Here is a 14,516-nt window from a genome sequence, read left to right as displayed (position 1 = left end):
ATTTCATCTGGAGCAAGGTGGAGGAATTTGGCGCCGCCGGGCATAACGAACGTGGCGGGGGCGGTGAGTGCGTGGTGGGGGTGGTGTGTGTGTGTGTGGTGTGGTGGGGGTTGTGTTAGTGGTGGGGGATGGTGCGTGTGTGGTAGTGGGGGTGTGTGTGTGTGTGTGTGTGTGTGTGTGTGTGTAGTGGGGGATGGCGTGTGTGGAGGAAGCGTGTGTGCGTTATGGTATGCACGGTGGAGGTGTGGTGTGCGTGATCGTGGTGGTTGAGTGTGGTTGGTGAGGTGGGGATGGCCTGGTGCAGTGGTACAGACGAGGCGCACTTAATGGGCACCCGAGCTAATGATAATAATAATATCCTTTACGAGACTGACTTTAAATGAAACGGAGAGAGAGAGAGAGAGAGAGAGAGAGAGAGAGAGAGAGAGAGAGAGAGAGAGAGAGAGAGAGAGAGAGAGAGAGAGAGAATGATTATTTCCACTTCCCTGAATGTTTTCTTATTCTCCGTCGTCTATTTCCACTCCCTCACCCTCGCCTTCCTACCCACATCGTCTGGACCTTAAGATACATCATCAGTGGCCTGGAGTAATGGTTTTAGACCTTACATCTCACCGATGATGATCTACATCACTCATTAATGCCCATTTGGACATCTGTGGTCAAGTGACAAGCAAGTGAAACGTTGCTTCTTTAACAAGCATTACGGGATGAGGCAAGCTAAGCCCGCATGACTGTCGACAAGAATTTCGGTACCAAGTGATGGTATAAACTGGTTGTTTTGTGCCAAGTGATGGTTGTTTTGTACCAAGTGATGGTATAAACTGATTGTTTTGTGATAAGCGATGGTTGTTTTGTACCAAGTGATGGTGTACAGTGGTTGTTTTGTACCACGTGATGGTACAAACTGGTTGTTTTGAGCCAAGTGATAGTATAAATTGGTTGTTTTGTACCAAGTGAAGGTTGGGATCAGTTGTTTTGTACCAAATCATGGTATAAATTGGCTGCCTTAAACTAAGTGATGGTATAAACTGATTACTTTGTACCACATGATGGTATAAATTGGTTACTTTGTACCACATGATGGTACAGTCAGACGAGGCTGTACGTTACAAACCAATCATCAGCAGAAGCACGGAGCCCATGGCTTTTCTGAGTGCTTGTGGCCCTTGGCTGGCATACGACGGCACTGTAGCCCATGATTTGTACACCGTAACAACAGGTAAAGGGGCACAGGGACCCTATCTCGATCCCCATGTGATGGCTAACGAGCCATTTCTTAAAATCCAATGGGGAAGATCCCAACGGAAAGAGCGTCCCTGTCGCCTCGAACACAAAAACGGAAGGTGAGCCTGGCCTAAGACCGACCCCCTCTCACGCCTGACTTTCGAAGCCCAAGTAGCAACACAGGATCTGCTGGCGGTACGCATCTTTACAAGGTTACAGCTGTAATACCACCAACAGATGTAGCAGTAACACGTCAAAGGAGACATACTGTGGAGTCTTTATTCACACACACACACACACACACACACACACACACACACACACACACACACACACACACACACACACACACACACGTATGCATATGTATACATGTATATCAACTGACTGTTATATTCCTCTCTTGTGTCTCCCCTGATGATGTGATTATTACACGAAAGTGCACTTGGAAACTTTTCGTGTTTCATTTTCCCCGTGGACTCATAGGAATAAATATATATATATATATATATATATATATATATATATATATATATATATATATATATATATATATATATACATATATATATAAGGAGGAGATAAGAGACACAGAGAGAGAAAGATAGAGACAAAGTAATGTAGATCGCCAGCGAAACAGCAAGATGGACAGCACAATAACCCAGGTTGAATCGGACAAATCCGTTGCAAGGTGTTTTCTCTTCGCGACACAAGGAGGAGTGGAATGGTAAATATGCAAGATGGAGAAGAAGAAGAAGAGGAAGAAGAAGATAAGAAGAAGAAGAGGATAAGAAAAAGAAGAAGAAGAAGAGGAAGAAGGAGAAGAAGAAGAAGAAGAAGAAGAAGGAGAGGAGGAAGAAGAAGAAGAAGAAGAAGAAGAAGAAGGTGAAGAAGAAGAAGAAGAAGAAGAAGGAGAAGAAGAAGAAGAAGTAGAAGAAGAAGGAGAAGAAGAAGAAGAAGAAGAAGAAGAAGAAGAAGAAGAAGAAGAAGAAGAAGGAGGAGAAGAAGGAGAAGAAGAAGAAGATAAGAAGAAGAAGTTAAGAAGAAGAAGAAAAAGAAGAAGAAGAAGATAAGAAGAAGAAGAAGAAGATAAGAAGAAGAAGTTAAGAAGAAGAAGAAAAAGAAGAAGAAGAAGATAAGAAGAAGAAGAAGAAGATAAGAAGAAGAAGTTAAGAAGAAGAAGAAAAAGAAGAAGAAGATAAGAAGAAGAAGAAGAAGAAGAAGAAGAAGAAGAAGAGGAAGAAGACAAAAGGATGTGATTATGAAAAAGAACAGAGGAAGAAAAAGAGAGAGAGAGAGAGAGAGAGAGAGAGAGAGACAAAGATAATGAGAATGAAAGTGAAAAAAAAAATAATGAATCACATGAGACAAGTGAAAGAAATACCAAAGCCACGCGGGGGGAAGGTAAATAGAAAGAAGAACATCAACATCTGAGGGGAGGACAATGAAAGGGGGGACGAGAGGCAAGAGAGGGAGGGAAGGAGGGTACCATTAAAACGGAGAAGGGGGAAGAGGTACGCTGGGGGGAAACGGGGAAAGGGGGGGGAGAGGGGTAATCGTTTGTTAACGGGGTAAAAATCATATGAAAGGCCAACCTGGAGAAGAATGATAATGAACGGGATTTGTAAATGATAATGAGAAGCCACGAATAATGATAATTGTCCTGCAAGAAATGAATAGAAAATGGGGGGGGTGGGGGAAGACGAAAGGAGAAAACTAATGAACAAAACACATTCCAAAAAGGACTCGACCTCTGAGAAATCGTGAAAGTTGGTATACGAAGAGATAAGAGAGAAAGCAGCTGATAACAGTGGAAGAAGGAAAACCACTCAATGAACATTCATAGGGAAAAACGGAAACAAATAAAGTAAAGATAAAGAATAAAAATTTACAGAAAAGAAATTACTACGAGAAAAAATGTAAAACTAAATATCATAGTAAGGACACAATTAAAACTGGATTGTAACAATAAAGGCAATATAGATTCTAAGCCAACGGGACAGACAGACAGACAGACGAACACACCATCAACTCACCACTCCGGCCGCTTCAGTGTATATCAGGACAACATTCTGGAACTCACCTGAAGAGAGAGAGAGAGAAGAAAAGACCGAATTACGAAAATAAGCGGAGAATAATGAAGTGGAAAATCATTATTAATGAAGGAGGTAATAAACCCTTTCCCTGATGATGGTGGGGAACGAAGGAGGTGAATATGAAAAACAAAAAAACTATATATATGCTAATCATTATGAATGGTGACTGGAAGGAGAGGATATATATATATATATATATATATATATATATATATATATATATATATATATATATATATATATATATATATATTCTCATCTACTTCTCTCTCTCTCTCTCTCTCTCTCTCTCTCTCTCTCTCTCTCTCTCTCTCTCTCTCTCTCTCTCTTAATTTTCCAAAGGAAGGAACAGGGAAGGGGGCCAGGTGAGGATATTCCCTCAAAGGTCCAGTCCTCTGTTCTTAGCGCTACCTCGCAAACGCGGGAAATGGCGAATATATATATATATATATATATATATATATATATATATATATATATATATATATATATATATATATATATATATATATACATATAACAACAGTCTGGGTATGAGACATAGTCCAATATGATAATAATAATTAATTCTGATATAGTTCGGATCCCTGCAGACAATGCCATGACCACTATGGGCACCAATTACAACTGCAACAGTTGTTACTACGAACAACCAAGAATGGGCTGTTACAAACAACTCCATTTTTCCTGTAGGAAAATACCTCATTAGACAAAAAATAACATCCACTTTATAAAGACGATTAAGAAATACAGGCAATTCAAGGGACACTGGTCCTTAGACCTCGTATGTAAAAGAGAGAAAATATGAAATGAATATCAAGATTTACCACTGTCATGCCCCGGGCTTTCACCTGTGGGCTGCCAGCTTTCATTCTCGGTGGTGGTCGGTGAAGGACAAGTGAAAAGGGGTCGGGTAAGGGAGGGAAAGAGGAGGAGGAGAAGGAGAAAGGGGGGGAAGGGGATGCAAAGAGAGGTGGGGAAGAATTGACGGGGGGGGAGGGGAATTGGCTAAGGCGGAGGTGGGAGAGAGAGAGAGAGAGAGAGAGAGAGAGAGAGAGAGAGAGAGAGAGAGAGAGAGAGAGAGAGAGGAAGATGAGAACGGACAGATTCATCCGATATCCCTCACAAGATAACGGATTTTGATAACCGTTTCGACCCCTTTTTTTTCTTCCTTTCTATCGAATTATTACTCAAATTAATCGGTCTGAGAGGCGATCAGAGATTAATCTTATGGTGAACAGCTACTGAAGTCCTTTCCACTTATTCATATCTACTTTACGAACGTCTTTGAGCCAATGATACACCTCATATTAAGATAACTTGAGCCGAAACCCTTACTTGGACCAAGAGAATCAAAGAACAAGTCTTTTCACATAACATCAAAATACTCCGCTTGGATAACCCAAGACCTTCATAACGCGTGAGCCAAAAATAAAATCAAAATAAACGGCTGCAAATATAGGATCGAGCTATTGGAACCCACTGATCTCACCGAGACGAGAGAGCCTCTGGTCCTCGATAAGACGGGGACTATATGGTCTCGCTGGGACGAACCCCACCGAGACTGGCGGAGGAGATGAAGCTGCTAGCGCGGTCGGTGATTTCATCGCGCACCAGATAGTGATCTGGGAAGGACGGTGGACCGATCGAGATAAAAGACGCCGTAAAACCACATTAGAAATGGGATATAAGACCGACATTATATATAAAGGCAGACAGTATGAATTATGGACATGTGTATATATATATATATGTATATGTCTGCGTGTGTGTGTATATATATATATATATATATATATATATATATATATATATATATATATATATATATATATATATATATATATATATATGTATACGTTGAGATGTATAGGTATGTATATTTGCGTGTGTGGACGTGTATGTATATACATATGTATGTGGGTGGGTTGGGCCATTCATTCGTCTGTTTCCATGCGCTACCTCGCTAACGCGGAAGACGGCAACAAAGCAATATATATATATATATATATATATATATATATATATATATATATATATATATATATATATATTAGTCATCCAAGTACCTGGTCTCTCGGTCCTATTGCTCACTAGTCTCCAGCCTATCCAGTAGGCCAGCGAGCCATGTTATCACAGGTGAGTCAGGTAACACATGAGTCAGCTAAGGATGTGAGCGAGTGTTACATGACTAAAAAATAAAGAGAGAGAGAGAGAGAGAGAGAGAGTTAGTCACACTAGAGTCATACTCGAGTCTGGCAACGAGACTCAGCAATGTTTCCATACGAGGTAGAAGTCGTCAGCTGATTTTCACACAGTCGTCAGCTGATCTTAGACGAATGTTTACTGACGTTAACAGAGCTGTCAGCTGATCATAACCGAGTCGTCAGCTGATCTTAGACGAATGTTTACTGACGTTAACAGAGCTGTCAGCTGATCATAACCGAGTCGTCAGCTGATCTTAGACGAATGTTTACTGACGGTAACAGAGCCGTCAGCTGATCATAACCGAGTCGTCAGCTGATCTTAAACGAAATGTTCACTGATCTTAACAAAGCTGTCAGCCGATCATAACCGAGTAATCTGCTGATATCAACCGAGTCGTCAGCCAGCTGATCTTAACAAAGCCGTCAGCTGGTCTCAACCCAGACAGGTAATCTCCCGGTCTGGGATCCGATTTTCCATCAATCTTGGACTTAATGAATGTCTGTCTTATCTTTGACAATTACGGGCTATAATAATTGTGATGTTCAAGTTTTACTGCTCAAGGGTCAGCCCAAACGAAGAGAGGTGATTATAATAAAAGCCAGGAGGAGGAGTCAAAAAATGAGGTCTCTCTCTCTCTCTCTCTCTCTCTCCCTTTTAAAGAGACGAGGCCGTAACGCGCTAGTTCTGTCTCATTAGCAAACTCTTATCACAGGTGGTAGTTTCTCTCTCTCTCTCTCTCTCAACCATAGCTCAACGTGGTGAGCGCTACGAGCCAGGCCCTGCCTCGCAGCAAAGCCTCGTCGTATGCAGTCGCAGGTAGCAGTCTCTCTCTCTCTCTCTCTCTCTCTCTCTCTCTCTCAACTGAACACATAAACACATCTAAACCGGTCCAGCTCCAATGAAACTCTGGACCCAGTCGCGTACATATAATAATTGTGCCCCTGTCGGCCACCTATATAAATTAGGAGCAGATCGAGTTTATATATATAAATTACGGCGATGCAGTCGACAAGAGACATAAATAAAACGGCAGTCGGGCACACGTATAAATTGCTTCTGCTTTGACCCCACAATTTTGTATTTACTAACGGCTGTGTTATTAGTCCCAGACTGGGGAAGGGAGGGTTGCTTGGGTGATGGTTTGATGGGGGGAAGGGAAGCAAGAGGAGGAGGGAGAGACAGAGGGGGTGATAGGAGGAAGAGGAGGGGACAAGAGGTGGAGGAAGAGGAGGAGATAAGAGGTAGAGGAAGAGGAGGAGATCATAGGATAAAGAAAAAGAGGTAATAAGAAGAGGAAAAGATGGGAAAAGAGGAAACAGGAAGTAGAGAAGAAAATGACACGAGGAGGGGGACGGGAAAGATGAAAGTTGAAGGAGGAGAAGGAGGAGGAAAGATAGGAAAAGAGGAGACACAAGAAGACGAAGAAGAAGAAGAAGAAGAAGAAGAAGAAGAAGAAGAAGAAGAGAAGAAGAAGGTTACGGTGGCAGAAACAGCACAGGAGGCACTCCTCCACAGCATCTTCAGACAGATTCTCTCTAACTGTGGACAATACCAATCTCCCACATTCGTAGTACCTTACATCAAACCCTCCACTAAAACTTCTAAAAACGCGAGATACTTTCTTTTCTACACTCTACTGGTATATAAGATAGAGGGACTTATAGAAAATGAATGAATGGTGGATAAGGTCAGGTTTCCCACTTCCATACCAACTGCATGGAGCAAATGACAGACCTTCTGGATGCCATAAATAGTATCTGGCTACCCCAAGACAACACAGAGTCAAGTTTTGGTTTCTCATTTCCAAAAGACGAGTCAACACAGAGTCAAGTTTTGGTTTCTCATTTCCAAAAGACGAGTCAACACAGAGTAAAGTTTTGGTTTCTCATTTCCAAAAGACAAGTCAACACAGAGTAAAGTTTTGGTTTCTCATTTCCAAAAGACAAGTCAACGCAGTCTTAAAAGAGTATATGAAAATAAACTACTGTAATCAATCCTTGACTTACAATAAAACTATTGAGTTAACTATCCATGGCAGGACTGTATGTGATAAAGAAAACGAATGGATATTTCCTATGCCACAGACAGCCATAATTAACTACCATCCCGAGCGACAAGTGGATTATTTTTTACCCACCCAGCAATATTAATCAAGCAATAAGAACTGAGCCAACAGGCGAGCCCAACAGACCACGGCAACGAGTGCACAACAGGCGAGAACAACAGACCACGGCAACGAGTGTACAACAGGCGAGGACCAACAGACCACGGCAACGAGTGTACAAGGGGCGAGGCCCAACAGACCACGGCAACGAGTGTACAAGGGGCGAGGCCCAACAGACCACGGCAACGAGTGTACAACAGGCGAGGCCCAACAGACCACGGCAACGAGTGTACAACAGGCGAGCCGAACAGACCACGACAACGAGTGTACAACAGGCGAGGCCCAACAGACCACGGCAACGAGTGTACAACAGGCAAGGCCCAACAGACCACGGCAACGAGTGTACAACAGGCGAGGCCCAACAGACCACGGCAACGAGTGTACAACAGGCAAGGCCCAACAGGATGAAGTCTTCTAACCACAGGGGACCTGCGTTCCTCCCGGAGACCAATGATTCCAACAGATTAAGTTCGTCTACACAGCGTCCTCACACTGCTCCAGCTTAATTCTTAAATTACACGCTCATGACCAGTACTGCTCAGTATCAATCATTCAACCCGGGGCTACCAGGCTGGCTGCACCAACTGATGGAGCAAAAAAAAAAAAAAACACGAGCCATAACGGGCAGCGTCAGCAGCTGTATTATCATCATTATCATCATTATAATGATCATCATTATTACCATTATCATTGTCATTACCATTATGATTATCACTAGTAGCAGCAGGAGTAAAAGTTTTAGTAGTAGTAATAGTCGTAGTAACAGTAGTAGCAACAGGTGGATCACCATTAGTTGGAACAGGGGCAACAATCATACCAAGAGGGACAAAGGCAGCAACAGAAGCACCAAGCAGCAGCAGCAGCAGCAGCAACAGAAGCACCAAGCAGCAGCAGCAGCAGCAGCAACAGAAGCACCAAGCAGCAGCAGCAGCAACAGAAGCACCAAGCAGCAGCAGCAGCAGCAACAGAAGCACCAAGCAGCAGCAGCAGCAACAGATGCACCAAGCAGCAGCAGCAGCAGCAGCAGCAGCAGCAGCAGCAATACTGGAGAGAAAACAAAGTCGCTTTTCCATTTTGGTTTCAAGGACTTTTGCACTCACTCCTCACCCCTACAGGCTAGGTTGCGCTGCCCCACCTCATACCTCCATAAACCGGTTTGTACTCACGCAAGTCCTTCAGCGTACACCTGCGTATTGCTTCTTGCGTCTCAACCGACGAAAGATCCGTGCAGCATCTCGTCAGGGATTCAATACGCCTAGCGAACGAGATTTGAGCGTTGAAATAGATTGAGAAATATCGAACAAAATCGGTAGAAGTTCTTTTTCTTTGCGACAGGACTCTGGCCCCAGCCGTCATCGCAACACTTGCTGTATTCGGTAATACAGTTGTGCTGTATCCTGCCTGCACTAGGCAGCTGGTGTCCAACGCCTGTATAGGCAAGGGGCAAGACCTCGAGAGAGAGCAAGTCACACCTCCTTCGGGTGGCCATAACATCGTCAGCGGACGGTAAGTCTTGAGTCGCTGGGGATCTCACCTCGCGCTAAATGAACCCGCCTTACCCTCCTGCCGCGTGGAGTGCAGCCTCGTAGCTGCGGGAAACCTCATACAGAGGGAGTAGGGGGTTAAGACAACATAAACATGACACCCTCGGTATACAGCTGAACACCTAACACCGTGCCTTAAGGAAAAAGGAAAAAAAAAAAAAATATGGAAGAAAATCAAGCACCCAAGAAGCAGGAGGTGGAGGAGGAGGAGGAGATGTGCTCACCCTCAAGCACACATGAACATACACTCGTAAAACTTCACATAAAAAAAAAAAAAATCACCCGGATACGTCATTAAGGCCCAGAACTTAACAGCCAGTCGGAGGATGTACTCTAGGGGGGGATCACAGAACAGCTTCAGTATTATATTTACGATGATGATGATGATTAGAGAGAGAGAGAGAGAGAGAGAGAGAGAGAGAGAGAGAGAGAGAGAGAGAGAGAGAGAGAGAGAGAGAGAGAGAGAGAGAGAGAGAGAGAGAGAGAGCTCAACACGCAACCCGTGTTTCCTTTATACCTCAAACGCCAGGACACGTAAAAAAAAAAAAAAGATAAATACATGCTCTACTGTTTTCAGCGGACTTAACGAAATTCTGAGACGATGACTGGAAATCTAAGAATTAGTCATATCCACCACTCAAAGGAACACCTGACGAAAAAATGGAAGGGTTTAGATGAGAGGAATTCTACCCGTGAAATTCCTAAAAGATACGGTACGAGAAACCAGACGATAGCCTTCGATCTGGATGAATAAGGACTCTGCATCGGTTATGGTTAATGATGAATTCACCCTTATGGGAGGAAGAGCGCCTTCGTCTCTACGAAGCGATTCCCGGGGTTACGAGACGCCCTCAGCAGCTAGACGGGAGACGGCGCCTTTATCGGTATGGCTGCGGAGGAACCCTTCGTTTATGACACACTCGAGGTGAAACATAAAGGAGAAGGGGCGGCGAAGGGCAGGAGGTAACTTGGGCTATAATTCGTACCCAGGTTCGACTCCCTAACCCCCCTTACTACCATTCCATTCCCCCTTCCCTCCCTCCTCCTCCTCCTCTTTATAGCACCCCTTGTCTATCTCTCCCTCCTGAATACATAACTGCTGAGTATGGCTCGAGTGGGCCAGGTTTTGACGTCGTGTTATGTCGTATTGTCACCGTCTTCGGCTGTGTGTGTGTGTGTGTGTGTGTGTGTGTGTGTGTGTGTGTGTGTGTGTGTGTGTGTGTGGAAGGTTGGTCGACGCTGCTGGATGGTTGGCTGTGGTTGGTATGGTGGCTCTCTGTAGCCAGAGGAATGGCTAATGGCAGGAGGGTTGTTTCAAGCATGGTGGCTGGGTGTCTTGTCTGTGGTGTCCAGCTGCAGGTGGGAAGTTGGTTGCGTTTGGTGGGCTGGTTCGCTTGAAGTTGGGTCATGGCTCGTTCGAGTTGGTAGAGAAAGATTGGTTGCAGTTGGTGGGGCTTTTGTTTTGTGGTTCTGGAGGAGAATGTTTACTGGTGGTCACTTTTCGAGTTAAATCTCAGCTTTCATTTCCCAGATGGATGTTTGTGGTTAGCGGGGCAGTTGCCTGCGGCTGGCGAAGACGACCGTCATTCACGTAATGGCTCTCTGGGTCTTGTTCTTGCGGTGTTGGTGGGGTTAGGATAAGCGAGTCTGCCTGCTCCCCAACCCTTCCAGCTCCCTTAACCTCAGACCTGGCATGTGGCACCTCCCACACACCTGGCCGTCAAACAGGTGCTTCCTCAACCCTCAGAGAATGAATATTCAGCATAGCTCGTCTTTACACTTTGGGGAAGAAGCAATTACATGTAGATTAGTTTTAGATCAGCCTATTTAAAATTCCAATGAGCCAGACAGCCAACACTAAGAACAGGTGGAGCTGCCTATTTAGGTCTAATTCTTAACGTGTAATAAAAGCCCCATAACAATATCTTGTTTATAATGGGAGTGGATAATGTGGGGGGAGTTACAGACGGATCAGTAAACACGTTCATTCGGAGGCGTTCTAAGGCGTGTGCCCGGACAGAAGCACCTCACGCTGGTACAGACCTGTAAATTAAATGAAAGGGTATATCAGAGGAGGGCTATGATTAAGCCAGACCATCAATATAGATATATCAAGCAAAAGTGGGTTTTGGAAATGATGGGATATTGAAAGAGACTTTTTCGTTTATAGCACGGGTTTAAATCTCGTAATGTCGATAAATGATTGGAACTTGAAAATTATCGATTTTCTTTACATAGCACCAACCCGAAACAGCACGGGCTGTTCCCCCAATCAAGGTCATCTTAATCAACTTGTAATTACCGTAACGGTTGGCCTGACACCAGGTAGGTGGATCTTGTCTAAGAAAGGGGAGCGGTCGAGTATTATATCAAACGTTATATTTCTCAATGTAACGTCGACTCCCCTAGTGAAGAGTTCCTGTCCACACAAAACTGCTCTTGTGCATCTTTCAGGGCATCACAGTTTCCGATGTTTCTAACCCGTCGAAGAAGAAGTTGAAGACGACTGAGGACAAAAATCCTTGATCTATACTGAGGGTGAAGTGCACGAGAGATTATTCTGTGAAGTTGATACATTCTTGCAGGAGAAGCTATCGTAAAGGGAGAAGTTGTTTCAGTGTTCGTACGTTTTTCACCTGAACTTTACCTAAATTACTCCACAGCAACGCCTTCATGAACGTTCACACACACACACACACACACACACACACACACACACATTTATATACACACACAGCCACGACCACACACAAGACCCCCAAGACCCTGAACACATCATCCAGGAACCTTCCGAAAAGGCTCTGGAAATCTTCTCATTCCAGACTGACCTCCTGCAAACTTACGACCCAGGACACCCTCAATTAACAGAGTTTAAAATACAGTAAACCTTCTTAATGTCGTGACTTTACGAGACCTCAACACCCCTTTACGTATCTGGGGGAGTCACTTGAACCGCCACTTCTCAGAGTACATGCTCCTGGAGGCGACCAAATCGTCTGGGTTTACAAAAAGGAGATTTAGATTTATTGGCTATCAACATCTCAAGTGCCCAGGTTGGAAGAAAAACTTTGTAAACTGCAAAAAAACGTTTAGAGCCACTGAGAGTATTTCAAGCAGAAGACATCGTTAGTGTGAGACTGAATACGTTTTCGTGTGTGTGTGTGTGTGTGTGTGTGTGTGTTTCAGACGGCCTGATCTATGACTATAGGCGACTGCATATGTCCGTTTGTGGGAGTGCTGCATGCAAATTTATTTGAGGGTGTGTATATATTAGTATATACTCGTGTGTGTGTGTGTATGTGTGTGTGTGTGTGTGTGTGTGTGTGTGTGTGTGTGTGTGTGTGTGTGTGTGTGTGTGCGTGTGTTTCAGAAGGCCTGATCTATGACTTATATGCATCCTACTGCATATGTCTGTTTGTGTGTGTGCTGTATGCAAATTTATTTCAGGTTCTGTATACATTAGTATATACTCGTCTGTGTGTGTGTGTGTGTGTGTGTGTGTGTGTGTGTGTGTGTGTGTGTATGTGTGTGTGTGTCAACCACCGGATGAACCCATCAACTAACCAAAAGGTCTTCTGTTTCTCTGTCTTTCCTTCTCGTTCTCCATATCGCTCTCTGCTCCTCACACGACTCCACCTCTTATTCTCTCGTCTTCTTTATCTTCCGACACTCTCCACCTTCCCTCTTCTCCTCCTCCTCCTCCTCCTCCTCCAAGAGGGTCTTGTCCTTCTCGTCATGACAAAGGAGGAGGATGTGAACTTCTCCCTCCTCCTCCTCCTCCTCCCGGCAGCGGAGGCGCCCTCGGCAGATGAGGAGAACACAAGGTGATCTTGAAGTCGAGGATTTCCGTCGCAGAAGCAGCTGCCGTGGGTGGGTGGGTGGGTCTGGCTCCACTGACGTCACGGGAAGTACCATCATGAACGCTGTATTCCGGATCTCTGATGCAATCCGGATTTACAGAAGTGTAAACGGTACAGACGTGGCTCTTGTTTACACGAGAGCGCTTGGGGTTCTACTGATGAAAGTCGATCGACATTTACAAATCTAAAAGTTACGATCGTAAACAATTCATTCATACCGAAGTTCTTCGCAAGGTAAGGTACGTAAGTAGGTAGGCAGGCAGGTAGGTAGGTAGGTAGGTAGGTAGGTAGGTAGAGAGAGAGAGAGAGAGAGAGAGAGAGAGAGAGAGAGAGAGAGAGAGAGAGAGAGAGAGAGAGAGAGAGAAAAGAGAGAGAGAGAGAAACCCTCCCTAAGCAGTGAAGATTTTTCGCCAAGTCACCGCTGGGGCTAGACAGATAACATGCCCGCCCTCTTTGGCCACGAGACACGGACAAACGAAAGGCAAAGGAAGCGGCCGGATGCGGAACAAAGGGCGGTGGCAAACCAGGCGTGACGTGTGCGATGGTGGCGTCTGCACGGTGCTTTCCGATGCCCAAAGGGGCGTGCGTTCGTGGGTACGGCAGGCTCCACGAACGACGGGAGGCGCTGCAGCAATGCTGCCACGAATACGCCACCAGGTTGGGTGCTAACGGAGGCACAATGCTGATCACGAGGTGAACTGGAGTCGCTAACACGTTCGCAGGCGAATGCATTAGGTCGCCCTCCTCACAATCACTCACGATCACGTTCGTAACGTAGGAGGAACACTGCCAGGTTCATCTTCATTACACCTTCCCTATGGAGAAATTCACTTCGCCCTCGACATACGAGTCAGGTCGAATCGCATCTTTACTCCACCCACCTTCGACACCAGCTCCTCGGCATCGCTGCTAGTCTTTGACCTGACCAGCACAGGTTAGGTCACTGGCCAGGGTTAGACTGCTGAATTTTTGGGATAAGACGAACAATAAGAAGAAACCGAACGAAAAAAACAAAATACATTTTTTCCTACAACGGAAAGAGACATCAGCGAGAGGAGACGATGGTAGTGAACTTATAAAGTGGATATAAAGTGGTGGAAATTGGAGAGAGAGAGAGAGAGAGAGAGAGAGAGAGAGAGAGAGAGAGAGAGAGAGAGAGAGAGAGAGAGAGAGAGAGAGAGAGAGAGAGGTGGCAAGGATAAACATAGACACAAAGAGACATACAGACAAACAGATGCACACAGCTGATGCATCCAACAAAGAAACACGGATTAGATAAAGCAGGCAGAGATACAGAGAGAGAGAGAGAGAGAGAGAGAGAGAGAGAGAGAGAGAGAGAGAGAGAGAGAGAGAGAGAGAGAGAGAGAGAGAGAGAGAGAACCAGAATCAGACAAAGAATGTTAAGGAGAGAGGCGGTTCC

General features: G+C 44.8%; 1 protein-coding gene across 6 annotated transcripts in view; it reads right to left on the bottom strand.

Moving 5' to 3' along the window:
• LOC139753456 (EGFR adapter protein-like) overlaps positions 1-14,516 on the bottom strand; it is an 846,501-nt gene that overhangs the window by 140,738 nt on the left and 691,247 nt on the right. The window lies entirely within an intron of this gene.

The sequence above is a fragment of the Panulirus ornatus genome, chromosome 14 (assembly GCF_036320965.1).
Source record: "Panulirus ornatus isolate Po-2019 chromosome 14, ASM3632096v1, whole genome shotgun sequence".
In the NCBI taxonomy this organism is placed as follows: domain Eukaryota; kingdom Metazoa; phylum Arthropoda; class Malacostraca; order Decapoda; family Palinuridae; genus Panulirus; species Panulirus ornatus.
This window is presented reverse-complemented; position numbering and strand designations above follow the sequence as displayed.